This window comes from Bos indicus x Bos taurus, chromosome 17 (genome assembly GCF_003369695.1).
Source record: "Bos indicus x Bos taurus breed Angus x Brahman F1 hybrid chromosome 17, Bos_hybrid_MaternalHap_v2.0, whole genome shotgun sequence".
Lineage (NCBI taxonomy): Eukaryota > Metazoa > Chordata > Mammalia > Artiodactyla > Bovidae > Bos > Bos indicus x Bos taurus.
In genome coordinates, this window is record NC_040092.1 from 26,184,604 (window position 1) to 26,199,882 (window position 15,279).

General features: G+C 45.5%; 1 protein-coding gene across 3 annotated transcripts in view; it reads right to left on the reverse strand.

Annotated features, from left to right (window-relative positions):
* Positions 1-15,279, reverse strand: part of RIMBP2 (RIMS binding protein 2) — a 308,606-nt gene that overhangs the window by 108,340 nt on the left and 184,987 nt on the right. For all 3 annotated transcript variants that reach the window (XM_027567059.1, XM_027567052.1, XM_027567053.1), the window contains exon 3: positions 11,111-11,233. The gene's annotated coding sequence lies outside the window, so the exon portion shown is untranslated. The remainder of the gene's footprint in view (positions 1-11,110; positions 11,234-15,279) is intronic.

Genomic DNA, 15,279 nt, shown 5'->3' on the forward strand with positions numbered 1-15,279 from the left:
AAGGACTGATGCTGAAGCTGAAGCTCTAATACTTTGGTCACCTGATGCAAAGAACTGACTCACTGGAAAAGATCCTGATGCTGGGAAAGATTGAAGGCAGGAGGAGAAGGGGGCAACAGAGGATGAGATGGTTGGATGGCATCACCGACTCAATGGACATGAGTTTGAGCAAGCTCCGGGAGTTGATGATGGACAGGGAAGCCTGGTGTGCTGCAGTCCATGGGGTCACAAAGAGTTGGACACGACTGGGCGACTTAATTGAACTGAACTGAAACTGAATTATCCGTATGAAGACACGTGGCCCATCAGTGATATTTGGAAACAAAAGAGCCAACACAGGAACGTGACCGATGGAGTAATTATCAGTTCAGACAGACGCTGGATGCATGTTGGCTCAACTCCAGAGTTGCAATTACGCCGCATTAACATAAAATGAGCGTTCTTCATTTACCGACCGTGCGTCCCCTCTGCAGCCGTCACTCTGAGAACTCTGAAGATGGTGTCAGGTATGAGGTAATACAATTTAGTTGACGACTGTGATCACCAGATGTTCAAATGGCAGGACACCTTGATCATCTTGGGACCATCAACTTTAACCCAAATGAATTGCTCCTGCCTTTCGTATCATCTGACCACTGAATGAAGCCACTTCTTGAGGATTAGCAGGTTGGTCCCCAGCATAAGGACAGAGGGTCTCCTGCACCAAGGATCCCACGGTCACAGTGTATTTCATCTCCAACATAAGCTGGTTCCCTGACCACCAACCCACACCCCAGTGATCACATCACAGCCAAAGACTCCATCTCTCATCCAAACACACTTCTGAGCCCTTGGCATCATCCTTGACCCCTCCCTGTCTGTCATACTCCACGGCAAATTCTTCAACAAATCTTGCTGATTTCACCTTGAAAATACACCTAGACCTGATCACTCCTCTCTCCCCTTTACTCCCACCTTGGGAAAGCACCTACATCTGGTGTCTCGAGCATCACTCCTAATCTTCCAGCCCTGCTCCTCATCTCTCATTGCAGCCACTGCAGTGACCCTTGACAAATGAAAAGCAAAAGCAATTCATCACATCAGTCCTCAACCACCATCTGAGGAGCATCGATCCCTCCCTAGATCCACGGGCTTAGTAAGGGGACGTCTCAGCTCCTGCAAGCTGATGGAGGGAGATTGGTGGGAGGGACATGCACTATTCTGGCCTGGTCCTCACAGTCTTCCAGGGTGTCACTGTCTTTCATGGCCTGTTATACCTTGATTAGAAGCTTTAATTAGCTTGCTGGAACATCAGGGAACAACACCAGTCAACCTGACCCAAACCATCTGACATTAACCAATAGCCAGCCAACTTCGTGTCCAGCCAAGTCCAGCCAAGATGACAGCACCGTTGAGCCAAGCCACAGACTCTCAAGCAGTATGAGATATTCTTGTTTTGAGCCATGGGTTTTGAGGAGGCTTGTTATGCAGCAGTATTATGACAAAGGTGTGTCTCATGACACTTAGAACAAAAACCCTTGGAATTCTACTTGGGCCCATAAGATGCTATCAGACTGACCTCGCCCCAATCTAAGCTTCATTTCCAACTCCTGCCCTTCCCTCCTTGTCCACCAGCCATCTGGCTGATCCTTGGACCTGTCTGGAATCCTCCCATCTCTCCACCTGCCTGGTGCTCTGCCCCTGAAAGTTGATAACCCCTTCCCACCACTTCATTGAGAAGCTCTGCTCAGTGGACGTGTCTGAGACAGGACACCTCCCAGCCACTCGTTCTTGTGCAGGTGATTTACAAGGCTGTGTTAATTTCTGCTATACAGCAAAGTGATTCAGTTACACATATATTTACATACTTTTTCATATTCTTTTCCATGATTGTTTATCATAGGATGTTGAATATAGTTCCATGTGCTGTACACTAGAACCTTGTCATTTCCAGCTACATTTCTGAAGGGTCACTACATCACTTCCTACTGCCTGGCTCTAATTTATTTTTCTTCTAAGCATTTATTGCTGCCTGACATCGGCAATGCCAAAGAATGCTCAAGCTACTGCACAATTGCACTCATCTCACATGCTAGTAAAGTAATGCTCAAAATTCTCCAAGCCAGGCTTCAACAGTATGTGAACCATGAACTTCCTGATGTTCAAGCTGGTTTTAGAAAAGGCAGAGGAACCAGAGATCAAATTGCCAACATCTGCTGGATCATAGAAAAAGCAAAAGAGTTCCAGAAAAACATCTATTTCTGCTTTATTGACTATGCCAAAGCCTTTGACTGTGTGGATCACAATAAACTGTGGAAAATTCTGAAAGAGATGGGAATACCAGACCACCTGATCTGCCTCTTGAGAAATTTGTATGCAGGTCAGGAAGCAACAGTTAGAACTGGACATGGAACAACAGACTGGTTCCAAATAGGAAAAGGAGTACGTCAAGGCTGTATATTGTCACCCTGTTTATTTAACTTATATGCAGAGTACATCATGAGAAATGCTGGGCTGGAAGAAACACAAGCTGGAATCAAGATTGCCGGGAGAAATATCAATAACCTCAGATATGCAGATGACACCACCCTTATGGCAGAAAGTGAAGAGGAACTAAAAAGCTTCTTGATGAAAGTGAAAGTAGAGAGTGAAAAAGTTGGCTTTAAGCTCAACATTCAGAAAACGAAGATCATGGCATCCGGTCCCACCACTTCATGGGAAATAGATGGGGAAACAGTGGAAACAGTGTCAGACTTTATTTTTCTGGGCTCCAAAATCACTACAGATGGTGACTGCAGCCATGAAATTAAAAGACGCTTACACCTTGGAAGGAAAGTTATGACCAACCTAGATAGCATATTCAAAAGCAAAGACATTACTTTGCCAACAAAGGTTCGTCTAGTCAAGGCTATGGTTTTTCCAGTGGTCATGTATGGATGTGAGAGTTGGACTGTGAAGAAAGCTGAGCGCCGAAGAATTGATGCTTTTGAACTGTGGTGTTGGAGAAGACTCTTGAGAGTCCCCTGGACTGCAAGGAGATCCAACCAGTCCATTCTGAAGGAGATCAGCCCTAGGTATTCTTTGGAAGGACTGATGCTAAAGCTGAAACTCCAGTACTTTGGCCACCTGATGTGAAGAGTTGACTCATTGGAAAAGACTCTGATGCTGGGAGGGATTGGGGGCAGAGGAGAAGGGGACGACAGAGGATGAGATGGCTGGATGGCATCACTGACTCGATGGACGTGAGTCTGAGTGAACTCCGGGAGTTGGTGATGGACAGGGAGGCCTGGCATGCTGCAATTCATGGGGTCGCAAAGAGTTGGACACGACTGAGCGACTGATCTGATCTGATCTGACATCATGTTACAAATGCTTGTCTTTTCCTGCATGAACTCTTCCCACTGACTCGGTTTTGTAACTACAGCAATCCCTGCTTTGGGGAACTGGGCCTGGAACACAAGCAGTGCTCAAGTGACAAGTGTGAATGAGTGAATGAATCAATGACTGAATGGTCATGCAATAAACACCCACAGGCCAGGGACACCACGCTTTGTTCCAACTGTGTAGACCTCTGTTGAGATGTTCAGGTATGTCTTTTTCCCCTGATAAGGAACCTGAGGATGTGGCAATTCCCAACCAGACAAGACGAATAGGCACAGGGGAGCCTTCTCATCTCACCTTTGTTCAGACTCTGATGTTTTCCATCTCATGGTATTTTTAAAAAACATTTTTACTTATTAGTTTGACTATGTTGGGTCCTAGTTGTGGCACATGTGGGATCTTTAGTTGCAGTATGTGGGATCTAGCTCCCTGACCAGGCATTGAACCCAGGTCCCCAGCTTTGAGAACTTGGTGTCCTAGCCACTGGACCACCACAGAAGTCTCATCTCTTGGTATTTTTAATTCCATAGACCAGAAATGGGTCCAGGAACATTAATTTTCCTCTTCTTCAATTCCCACCACAAAGAACACTTCTTGGGTTCTTCCTAAGTGCAGGAAATCTGGCTTTAATGATTCTCCCCAGTTTTCCTTGCTGTAACAGCTCAAGACAATGGCCTGAGGAATCCACATGTCTTTAGAAATAATAGGGATCTGCCTGGGTGGTGCAGTGGCTAAGACTCTGTGCTCCCAAGGCAGGGGGCCCAGGTTACTTCCTGGTTGGGGAACTAGATCCCACATGCCGCAACTCAGAGTTCACATACTGCAAACCCAACACAGTCAAATAAATCAACAAAAATTTTAAAATAAAAAGTAAAAATAATAATTGATGAATTCACTGTCCACATGTATATTGTTCAATCATGCTTATTTCCAAAACCCCAAAATAAAGGCAAGTGGAAAAATTGCCCCTCAGTTGCTATGAAGATGCTTCAGAAGATATTTTCTACTATATTGCTCTGCATCTTCCTCTAACATAACATTCTAAATAAGACCATCACGTTTCATTCCATTCTAAGTAAGACCATCACGTTTCGTTAGCCATGCTTTGTTTTCCTGGGGAAACAGTAGGTTCCTTTCTCTAAGGAATGTGAATTACATAATTGTTTCTATTTCCCTTTATATCCAGGCTGCATGGAGATGCAGGCCAAATTAGATTTTAGAGTAACTATGTCTAACTTCCAAGCTGATGAATCTGAATTCTCTTTTCTCTTTATATGAATTTTCTCCTTCCATTCATATTATCTGTGCATGTTCTATTACATGTGACGGTTTTTTGTGATTTGACGATATTCTGGGAAATAAGCATGATAAAAAAATATATATGCAGACAGTGAACTCATCAATTATTATTTTTACTTTTTATTTAAAAAGTTTTATTGATTTATTTGACTATGTTGGGTTTGCAGTATGTGAACTCTTAGATGTGGCATGTGGGATCTAGTTCCCCAACCAGGGATTGAACTTGGGCCCCCTGCATTGGGAGCACACAATCTTAGCCACAGCACCACCCAGAGAAGTCCCTATTATTTTTAAAAGTATAAAAATCAGAACAAATTCAAATCTGGTAAAATATGATCCGTTTGGTTAGTGCAGGGGCTTCTAGACAGTTTCAGTATTATTCTAATTGGATTGTCTTAGAAAACAGCCACATATTCAATCTTATCTTAGTTTCACAAATAGCTTTTGTATTTTGAAGGAAAAGATAGGTTCCATTCACAATTCGGAGAAGGAAATGGCAACCCACTCCAGTATTCTTACCTGCAGAATCCCATGGACAGGGGAACCTGGCAGGCTATAGTCCATGGGGTCGCAGAGTCGGACACGACTTAGCAGCTACATATTCACAATTTCGGTTTAAAAAAAAAAAGGATGAAGTGATCCTGTGAGCTGGTCACCAGTTCCTACCCCAAATCAGCGGCACAGCATCTTTGCTTCTCCCAGATGAGGGTCAAGGGTCAGCCAAGTGGTCCAGGTTCTGCTGCAGGTATGCTGAGGCTGGACTCCTGCACCACCCAAATTGCCCCTCACTGGGCAAGTTTTCTTTGTGTGTTTGTGTTAAATTGCTTGAGTCATGTCTGACAAGGGCATGGCAACCCATGCCAGTATTCTTGCCTGGAGAATCCCATGGACAGAGTTCTCTCTGGTTCACAGCAAATTAGGTTGACCAACACCAGTCTGCGGATTCAATTTAATATAAATCAATGACAACCCCTGACTGTACATCACACTCCAGGAGTTGTAGGGATGTCCAGGAACTTCTGGAAATGCAAGGTCATCATTTTACCCGAGTTAACAGAAATGATAGCATTTTCTAAGCCAGGTCAGCTGCATCTCAGCTCAGCACGGCAATCACCTCCTCCCTTCTCCATTGCCCACTGATGGTCTTTGCTCCTCAAGGAGAAAAAAAGGCTAAAGGTGGGGGTGGGGTGTGTGGAATGCATTGAGAGTTTGAGGTTAGCAGATGCAAACCAGTATATAGAGAATGAATAAACAACAATGTCCTACTATACAGCACAGGGCACTCTATTCAATATCCTGTAATAAACCATAATGGAAAAGAATACATATGCATAACTGAATCACTTTGCTGTACAGCAGAATTTAGCACAATATTGTAAATCAACTATACATCAATTAGATAAATTTTTAAAAAATAATAAAATGGGCTTCTCTGGTAGCTCAGATGGTAAAGAATCTGCCTGCAACACAGGAGACCCAGGTTTGATCCCTGGGTCGGGAAGATTCCCTGGAGAATTGGCTATCCCCTCCAGTATTCTTGCCTTGGAAATCCCACAGACAGAGGAGCCTAGCAGGCTACAGTCCATGGGGTTGCAAAGAGTCGGACACTACTGAGCCTTAAACACTTTCACTTTCACCAAATTGGAAAAAAGGCTAATTCTTAATAGCCCTTTTATGACCATGACCAAATTATCAGAAGAAGAACATGGTGTTTTCAACTGGTCCAAGTTTAAGCAATGCTGACAAAACATGGAGTTTCCTGGCTTGAGAGTGGTTCTTTGAAAGCAGCAAAGTTTAGTAGGTTCTGTCCAAGCACCCAGGGATTTCAGCAACTCTATCCAGATTGTCACCTCCCTGATTTTTTCCCTCCTGTTCTCAGCCCAAAAGGCTCTCAGTGCCCGGTGTAAGAAAAGGGCAGGTCCCATAAGGTTTTGCAAATTCACAAGACATGCGTTTTCCTTCAACTGCCATGGAATCAACCCCTTTACAAAGGACATGCCTCTTCTAATCTCCAGATCTTTTTTGTCTCCCTTTTTTGCATGGAGCACAAATCTTTTGTGAAAGAGCCCCGTTTGCCTCCAATAAGGCCCCTGTCCCAGGCCAGCCTGGTTGGGCATGTCCTGCATTTCAGCCCTCCTGCGGGGGCCCCATGGTTCATCCACTCATTACATGGGTACTGAGGAGAAGAACTTTATGAAGGAGTTTGGGAACAACATATACACACTGCTCTATTTAAAATGGATAACCAACAAGGATCTCCTGTATAGCACCGGAAACTGTGCTCACTGTTATGTGGCAGCCTGGATGGGAGGAGAGTTGAGGGGAGAATGGATACATGTATATGTATGGCTGAGTCCCTTTGCTGTCCACCTGAAGCTATCACAACATTGTTAATTGGCTATAATCCAATATAAAATAAAAAGTTTAAAAAAAAAACTCAGTGCCTGGATTTGTTCCAGAAATAGAGCTGGGAGTGGATGGCATCAGGGCAGAGAGTGGAGAACAGGGGTCCAAAGAGGTGAGGGTGACCACACGGCCTGGGCTGAGGCTAGTAAAGGCACCAGGCTTTGGGTAAGTGAGCTGGGGCAGGAGGAAGGGTCATGTGAATGGTTTGAGGATGGTGCTGGGATCTGATTTCTATTTTTACAGTATTGCTCTGGCCACCAAGTGAAAAATAGGACAAAACAGTAGTGGGAGCTGGTGACCAAGGGGAGACGGTGACCAGAATCCCAGGCCCATAACACTCACTTGTCCCCATGGACCCCTCACCGCCTCTAACCTCTCCTGCTCTTGCTGCCTTCCTGGTGACAAAGATGACCATGTCCACTGATGGCTGTCCATGGCCTGCTCATCAGCTAAAGTCTCATCACCCAATTCCACCCTTAGAAATGGAGCCAAAGGGAGGAGCCCAACAGGACCCCACACTCTCTCCTCACAGACCACAGTCCAGCTCCCCAGACCCTGGGATTCCACACCCCAGAGTCCCCAAGCCCACCCTCAGCTCCTGCACAGTCCCCCTCCCCAGTCTACCCACCCCCCACCAAACGCCGATGACAGCCCTGGTGTGTACCCCCTGGACCGGAGGGCAGCCAAGGAGAGGGCTGTTTGCAGGCCACCACAGTCAGAACCTGGATGTCAACTCAGGTGTCTCCATGTGTGCAAGGCCCTGATGATGAGGCTCAAACCCCAGGTCAGAGAGAAGGGTGGTGGGGCCCCGAAAGCTGGGAATGCACAGCCCTTCACCCACTCTGGATGAGAGGAAAGACTGGCCTGAAACCCAGCAGGCAGCCAGGAGACACAGAATGGAATTTCACAACCCAAAATTATAAATGGGGCTTCCTCTGCTCACAGGTAGCATCGGTGCTATTGGTCACCTCCCCAAACACTCCAGGTGGAGCAGGCTGAATAATGTTCCCCAAGGATGTTCACCCCTCAAGTCCTAGGGAGCCTGGGACTATGTCACCTTACAGGACAAAGGGATTTTCACTGGGATTAAGTTAAAGATTTGAGATGGGGAGATTGTCCAAGTGGGCCAAGTGTCATCACAGGTTCCTGACATGAGGGAGGCAAGTAGTCAGAGAAGAGAGAAGATGCTAATTGCTGGCTTTGCAGGGAGGGGCAGGAACCAGGAGCAGCTGTCAGAAGGTGGGGACGGCAGGAAATGGTCTCCCTATAACCTTCTGAGAGGCAGGCAGTTCTACTGACACCTTGATTTTAGCCTGTGTGACTCATTTTGGATCTGACCTCCTGAAGTGTAAGAGAATATATTTGTTGACTCACAGGCTTGGACAATGAACCTACGGTTGCTAAAAGGAAGGATGGGGGGAGGGGATAGTTAGGGAGTTTGGGATGGACATGTGCACACTGCTTTATTTAAAATGGGTAACCAACAAGGACCTACTGTATAGCATCCAGAATTCTGTTCAAAGTTATGTGGCAGCCTGGATGGCAGGGGGGTTTGGGGGAGAACAGATACATATATATGTATGGCTGAGTCCCTTCACTGTTCACCTGAAGCTGTTACAACTCCGTTTGTTAATCGGCTATGTGTGTGTGCATGTGCTAAGTCGATTCAGTCGTGTCCGACTCTCTGATCCTATGGATCATAGCCTGCCAGGCTCCTCTGTCCATGGGATTCTCCAGGCAAGAGTACTGGAGGCAGTTGTCATGCCCTCCTCCAGGGGATCTTCCTGACCCAGGGATCGAATCCACATCTCTTATACGTCTCCTGAGTTGGCAGGTGGGTTCTTTACCACTAGCTTGGGAAGTCCTAATCAGCTATGTGCTGTGCTGTGCTTAGTTGCTCAGTTGTGTCTGACTCTTTGCAACCCTATGGACTGTAGCCCACCAGGCTTCTCTGTCCATGGGGATTCTCCAGGAAAGAACACTGGAGTGTGTTCCCATGCCCTCCTCCAGAGGATCTTCCCAACCCAGGGATAGAACTCAGGTCTCCTGCATAGAAGGCGGATTCTTTACCGTCTGAGCCACTAGGGAAGCTCCTATACCCCAATAGAAAATAAAAAGCTTTTTAAAAAAATAAATAGCTTTTGCACATCAAAAAAGAGAGAAAATACATCTGTTTTATTTTACATTGTGACAATTTGTTACAGCAACAATTAGAAGCTGACACAGTTTCTCAACCTTGGTGCCAATGACATTTTGGGCCACTTAATTCTCTGCTATGGAAGTGGTCCTGTACATTGTGGGAGGGTTAGCAACATCCCTGGCCTGTGCCCATGAGATGCCAATAGCCCCCTCCCCAGTCATGTACATCAAAAATGTCTCCAGATTGTCAAATGCCTCCTGCAGGCATAGTCACCCAGGAGGCACAGTCCCCCCAGAACCTCTACCCTACACTGTCCTTCATGGTGACTTTTCTCCAACAGACCCTCAGCAAAGCCCGTGGGTACACTCTGCTTTCCCAGCCCATCCTCCACTGACCCCACCAAACACCAAACACCACCTTTCTCAACCTCTATGGGTAGAGAGTTGAATGAGGCACAGTTTGTGCCCTCAGAGAACTCACAGTGGTCCAGGTAGCTCCTGAAATGAATAATTACATGGCATCTCACTCCATTAGGGCCATGTTCTAAATTCAGAGGAAAGGGTAAAAAGAAACATGGTCAGGGTTAGCCTTGGTCCTTCCTCCAGAGAGGGCCAGGTAGACACTCGGGGGCGTCTCAGACACCACCAGCACTGGGCATGGCTCTGTCACCTCCTGAATCACACAAGGGTGCGGTTCCGCTTTAGGGCCAGCAGAAACAATAGGGCATCTTTACTCTTAAACTGGGGACTTCACCAATGGCTGAGAGGTAAAGAATCCGCTTGCAATGCAAGAGATGTGGGTTCGATCCCTGGGTCAGGAAGATCTCCTGGAGGAGGAAATGGCAACCGACTCTAGTATTCTTGCCTGAAAAAATCCCAAGCACAGAGGAGCCTGGCGGGCTACAGTTCACAGTGTTGAAAAGAGTTGGACACGACTCAGCACGAACATGCACCTGCACTCTTAAATTGAGATGTAATTCACATACCATAGAATTCACCCTTTAAAGCGTACAATTCAGAGGTGTTGGTACATTCACAATGTTTGGTAATCATCACCCTAATTCCAGAACATTTTCATCACCCCCAAAAGAAACCCTGTATCCATTTCGCACCTCACCCTAGTCCTTACCAATCATGGATCTGAGTCCCCTCAGAGTTCTAGCAGTTCCCCCAAATAAGCTAAAGGTGGAGTTAAAATCACTTCCTGGTGCCGGACGGTGGGTGGGCGCACAGTAACTCTGTTCTGTGCTTGTGCCATACAAATGCTTAATCTATGTACTAGATTGTAGAACTGCAGGTGATTATTTTATTCTTTTATGTTAAAAATTTTTTCCCACTATGAGAATCCAATAAAATTTTAACACTTAAAAAAAGGCAATGAATTCATTCAGCTTAACTCAGTAATATCAAAAGCAAATCAACCCACCCATTAAATATTGAAGGAGATCCCAGCTCATCAGGAATGCATGAGGCTATCCAATTACCTGCAGCTTGATAAAGCAATTTTCTGACTTAGCTATTCTCTTTATAACAAAGGTCGTTAACCATCTGAAGAACAGCTTAAAATTCATGAAATCTGAAAAACCAACGTAGACACCTCTGGTCTTCAACTTAAGCCCAATTTCCATTCCGGAGTGCTGCCTAGCATCTCTTGCTCAGCTGTGTTTAACATTCTAAGAAATGGAAATGCATAATTGGTTTTACGGGATCGCTTCCAGAAACATTCAAATTTTGTTATTTATTGCTTTGTATACCACAGAAAGGGTAAAAACAGCCCCATAGAGCCCTGAATTTTTATGATTTTGAAACTCAAAAGGAGTTTCAACCACTCTCTGCTTTGGAATTCTGCGGCCCCTCCTTCCTCACGTTGACCCCCGTGGAAAGCGGAAGTGGAAGTGAGTCCTACCTTTAGGACCTGTTCTAGGTTCTCCAGCTTGGCTTGGAGCTGGTGTTTCTCCTTCACGGCCAAATCACGTTCTCTGGTCACTATGGTGAGCGTGTGTTTAAGCCGAGCATACTCTGCTTTCACCTAAAGTAGCAAGAATGGAGAGAAGGGGTGTTTACAATATGCACGGGAGCTGCAGTGGGTATTTGTCCCCAGCTGTCATCTGTCACTTCCCCTTTAAGTTCTTTTTGGAGACTTCCCCTCCCTCATCCTCAGTCCTGGACTTCGTAGTGGGTCCACTCCTGCTGGGGTGAATACGTGTGACCAAGGGCTGGCCAATCAGCACACAGCTTCTCTTTGCATCCCACCCATCCTCACCACAGCCACAGTGATTGGATCAGGTCTGGAGATGTGACCAAGGCGTAGCCAATCAGTATAATCCCATCCCCTGGATGTGAGGATTGGGAGAGAAGGGGCATAGAACCCAAGTAGCATCCACAGAGAATGAGATACTAGACTGTGTAGGAATCTGGGAAGAGATTCCTTGGGAAGAGATTCACCCACTGTACTTGGAAAGTTAAAGACAAAGGTTGGAGCTACACTGCTATTTGCATTCATGAGGGAAGAACTCATCTGAGAATAGACTCTGGAGATGTAGAGGAAGAAGCAGGGTCCTAATGACATTGTATGAGCAACTAGATCAAGCTGTGCCTGAAGCTAATGCTTTCCTTTCTAGTTACTTGGGCCAATAGATTCCCTTGGTTTACTTGTGTCCATTTGAATTGTCTTCTGTCCCTTTGAACTGAAAGTGCTGACAGACACAAAATGTTACTCAAATTGTGTAGCCATACTAAATTCTTTTGCCTAAAATTTCACCTCTGTCATAAAAGTGGACAAAAATGGCAACAAAGCACCACATGGATTTGGATGATGGATGCTCTAATAACCTCAGAAACCATGTCCATTTTCAGCCCAGAACCCCTAGGACTCCCATGTTTAAAACTTATCTGGGAGGCTCTACTGATCCTCAATCTCTCCTCTAGCTTCTTTGAAACAGACAAGGGCATGCCCTTGATGAGAGAAGTTACCTGATTTCTTCTCCATTATTTTTTCATTGTGCAGCATGCTTTATTCCAACCACGGAATTTTAATTTCTTCCCCTCCTCCCCAAACATTACAACATGAATTATGGCTTCAATAACAGACTGTCACAAAGTCATGGGTTTTTTTGCCTTTTTTTTTTTTTTTTGTAGCTACATAAGTCCTTTCTGTTTCAAATGCTTTATGTACGATCTTCGTGTAACCTGACAGTTTCTGTGGCACAGAAAGAAAAGAAGGCGCCCACTTGGCATTCGTAAATGGAGCAGGGTTACAGGGAAGCTGTTATTAAGAGGTCGTGGAGAGGTCTGATTCACAGAAGTATTTTCGTGCCATTTTGCTACAGTGTGATGCATCAAGCAATGAACTCAGGGGGAAATTCAAATGCTACCTGGTGAAAATGTCATGACCTAATGGAACTAAGCAGAACCCGCATTTGAACCTCAACTCCAGGTTTGCTGAAAGCCTTCGCTTCTCATGTCCTGGCTAATCAAGGAAATTAGACTTGGAAACAGTATCCAAAAGCCCTGATTCCAGTCTTGCACCATAGCCAGCAGAAGCCTTCTAGAATAGAAGTCAGATCTTGCTGCTCGCTGATTAAAAACTCCCAGGGCTGCCATGGAAATCAAGTCCAAATTCCTAATGTGGCCCCAAAGTCCTGCAGCATCTGGCCTACCCACCTGTCCGATCTGACCTATTACTATCCACCATGCTCAGTCACTTTGGCCTCTTTTAATACCTTGAACAAGCCAGGCTTATTCCTGCCCCAGGGCCTTTGAACGTGCTGTTACCATTGTGGCACCTCCCACGCCACCCCCACTCTCTGCTCATCAATTATGTCACTCCAGACAAGCCCTGAGGTACTGATATCCTCCCTACTTGTCTGTCTTCGTCACTCTTGCCATTTCCCCCTGCTTTATTTTCCATGGGCATTTATCACTATCTGAAATTATTGTATGAGCAGTTTACATTTTTTCTCAGGGTTGTGCCTCATTAGAATGCAAGCTCCGATGGGACCAGAATTTTCTTTAGTGATCCAATTCCCTGTTGTCAGAGTAGAGAAATAGAATGAATAGCCAAAGCCCATGTAAGTCAGGTATTTTCAAGAAACTCAAACTCATAGTTTGTAGGGAAGCTGAGTTGGGTTTCAGGTTCCATTTGCCAGCCTCATTTATTTCTGTATATTTAGTTATTATCCAGCCCCTTATAAGAGCACAGGGCAGTCAGGAATCATCCTGCCAGGGGCACTGCCCAGGGCTTTGGTCAAGAATAGCCAATCCCCTTTATGTTTTATCATAGGTTATATGAAACTCCAGTACTTTGGCCACCTCATGCGAAGACTTGACTCATTGGAAAAGACTCTGATGTTGGGAGGGATTGGGGGCAGGAGGAGAAGGGGACGACAGAGGATGAGATGGCTGGATGGCATCACTGACTCGATGGACGTGAGTCTGAGTGAACTCCGGGAGTTGGTGATGGACAGGGAGGCCTGGCGTGCTGCGATTCATGGGGTCACAAAGAGTCGAACATGACTGAGTGACTGCACTGAACTGCTATATATATTTTTTAATTGGAGGATAATTGCTTTACAGTGTTGTGTTATTTTCTACTGTGCAACAGCTGTGAATCAGCTAGCTATAGTTATACATATATCCCCTCCCTGTTGAGCCTCCCTCCCATCCACCCATCCCACCCCTCTAGGTCATCATAGAACAACAGCTGAGCTCCCTATGATAAACCAGGATGGAAAAGACTATTAAAAACAGAATACATATATATATATAATCTAATCACTTTGCTGTATAACAGGAGTTAAAAACATTGCAAATTAACTATACTTCAATAAAAATAAAAAGATTTTTAAAAACATTAAAATAATAATAGTCGATCCCCAACCTGCAGACAGACGACAACCCAGAAGTGAATCTGCAAACTGACTGGCAGCCGCCAGACCTGTGCTTCCGCAGGGACGTTGCCAACAGCGGACAGAACAGATGTACGTTAGAGGGTCAGGCCCACCCCAAAGTCCCATTTACCCCACGTGGAGCTAAAATGTTGTGCTTTTGTTGTAGCTTATATTGTGTTCATTGTAGTGACAACAGAAAGCAATTGTTGGTGGGGAAAAAAAGCGCCGAGTTTTATTTGTCTTGAAGACAATGCTTTACAGGACAGCTGAGGATGAGCAAGAATCTGCAGAGGACTTCTGGGCCACTAGAAGGCTCTGCAAGTTGTTGGTGCTCGTGCCTTAATACATCAAATACGCTTCATCTCAGGCCATGATTGTGGTTTTGCATTTCTTTGACTTAAAAGTTTCTCCATCGTGTCCCCTTTACGGTCACAGTTATGGAATGATTAAGGTCACTTCCCTGGTTTGCAACAATGGAAAGAAAGTTGGTTGGTTAGGAGGGATGGGGTAGACAAAGGGATTGACTGGGGACAGGGGTGGACTGAGATAGGCTAAATTAAGACCCACAAGGAAGTCCGCATCCTAATCCTGGAGCCTGTGAATGTTGCCTCATATGCAAAAAGGACTTGGAAGGAGTGATTAAGGATCTTGAGATTGTCCTGGGTTATCTTAGTGGCTCCAGTGTAATAATGACAAGGGTCCTGATGAGAGGAATGCAATATGAAGATGCTACCTTGCTGGCTTTGGAGATGGAGGAAGGGCCCAGGGGCCAAGGAATGAGGGCACCTCTAGAAGCTGGAAGACATGAGAATGTGATTCTCTCCTGGAGCCTGCAGGAGTGCAGCCCTGTAGACACCTTGATTCTAGGACTTCTGACACTAGCCAGTCTGGTTCCATTGTTTCCACAATATAGACAGGAGATGAAAAAGGAAGTGTTGAAAACATGAGCTTAAACTGGTCTTGGAAATCTCAAAGACTAACCTCTCCCATGAAAAAATGCTGTTTGTGGTAATCTCCACTCTTTCCCAGACTTGCCTGGTGGCTCAGATGGCAAAGAATCTGCCTGTAATGCAAGAGACCTGAGTCCCATTCCTGGGTCAGGAAGATCCCCTGAAGGAGGGCATAACAACCCACTTCAGTATCCTTGCCTGGAGAATCTCATAGGCAGAGGAGCCTGGTGGGCTAC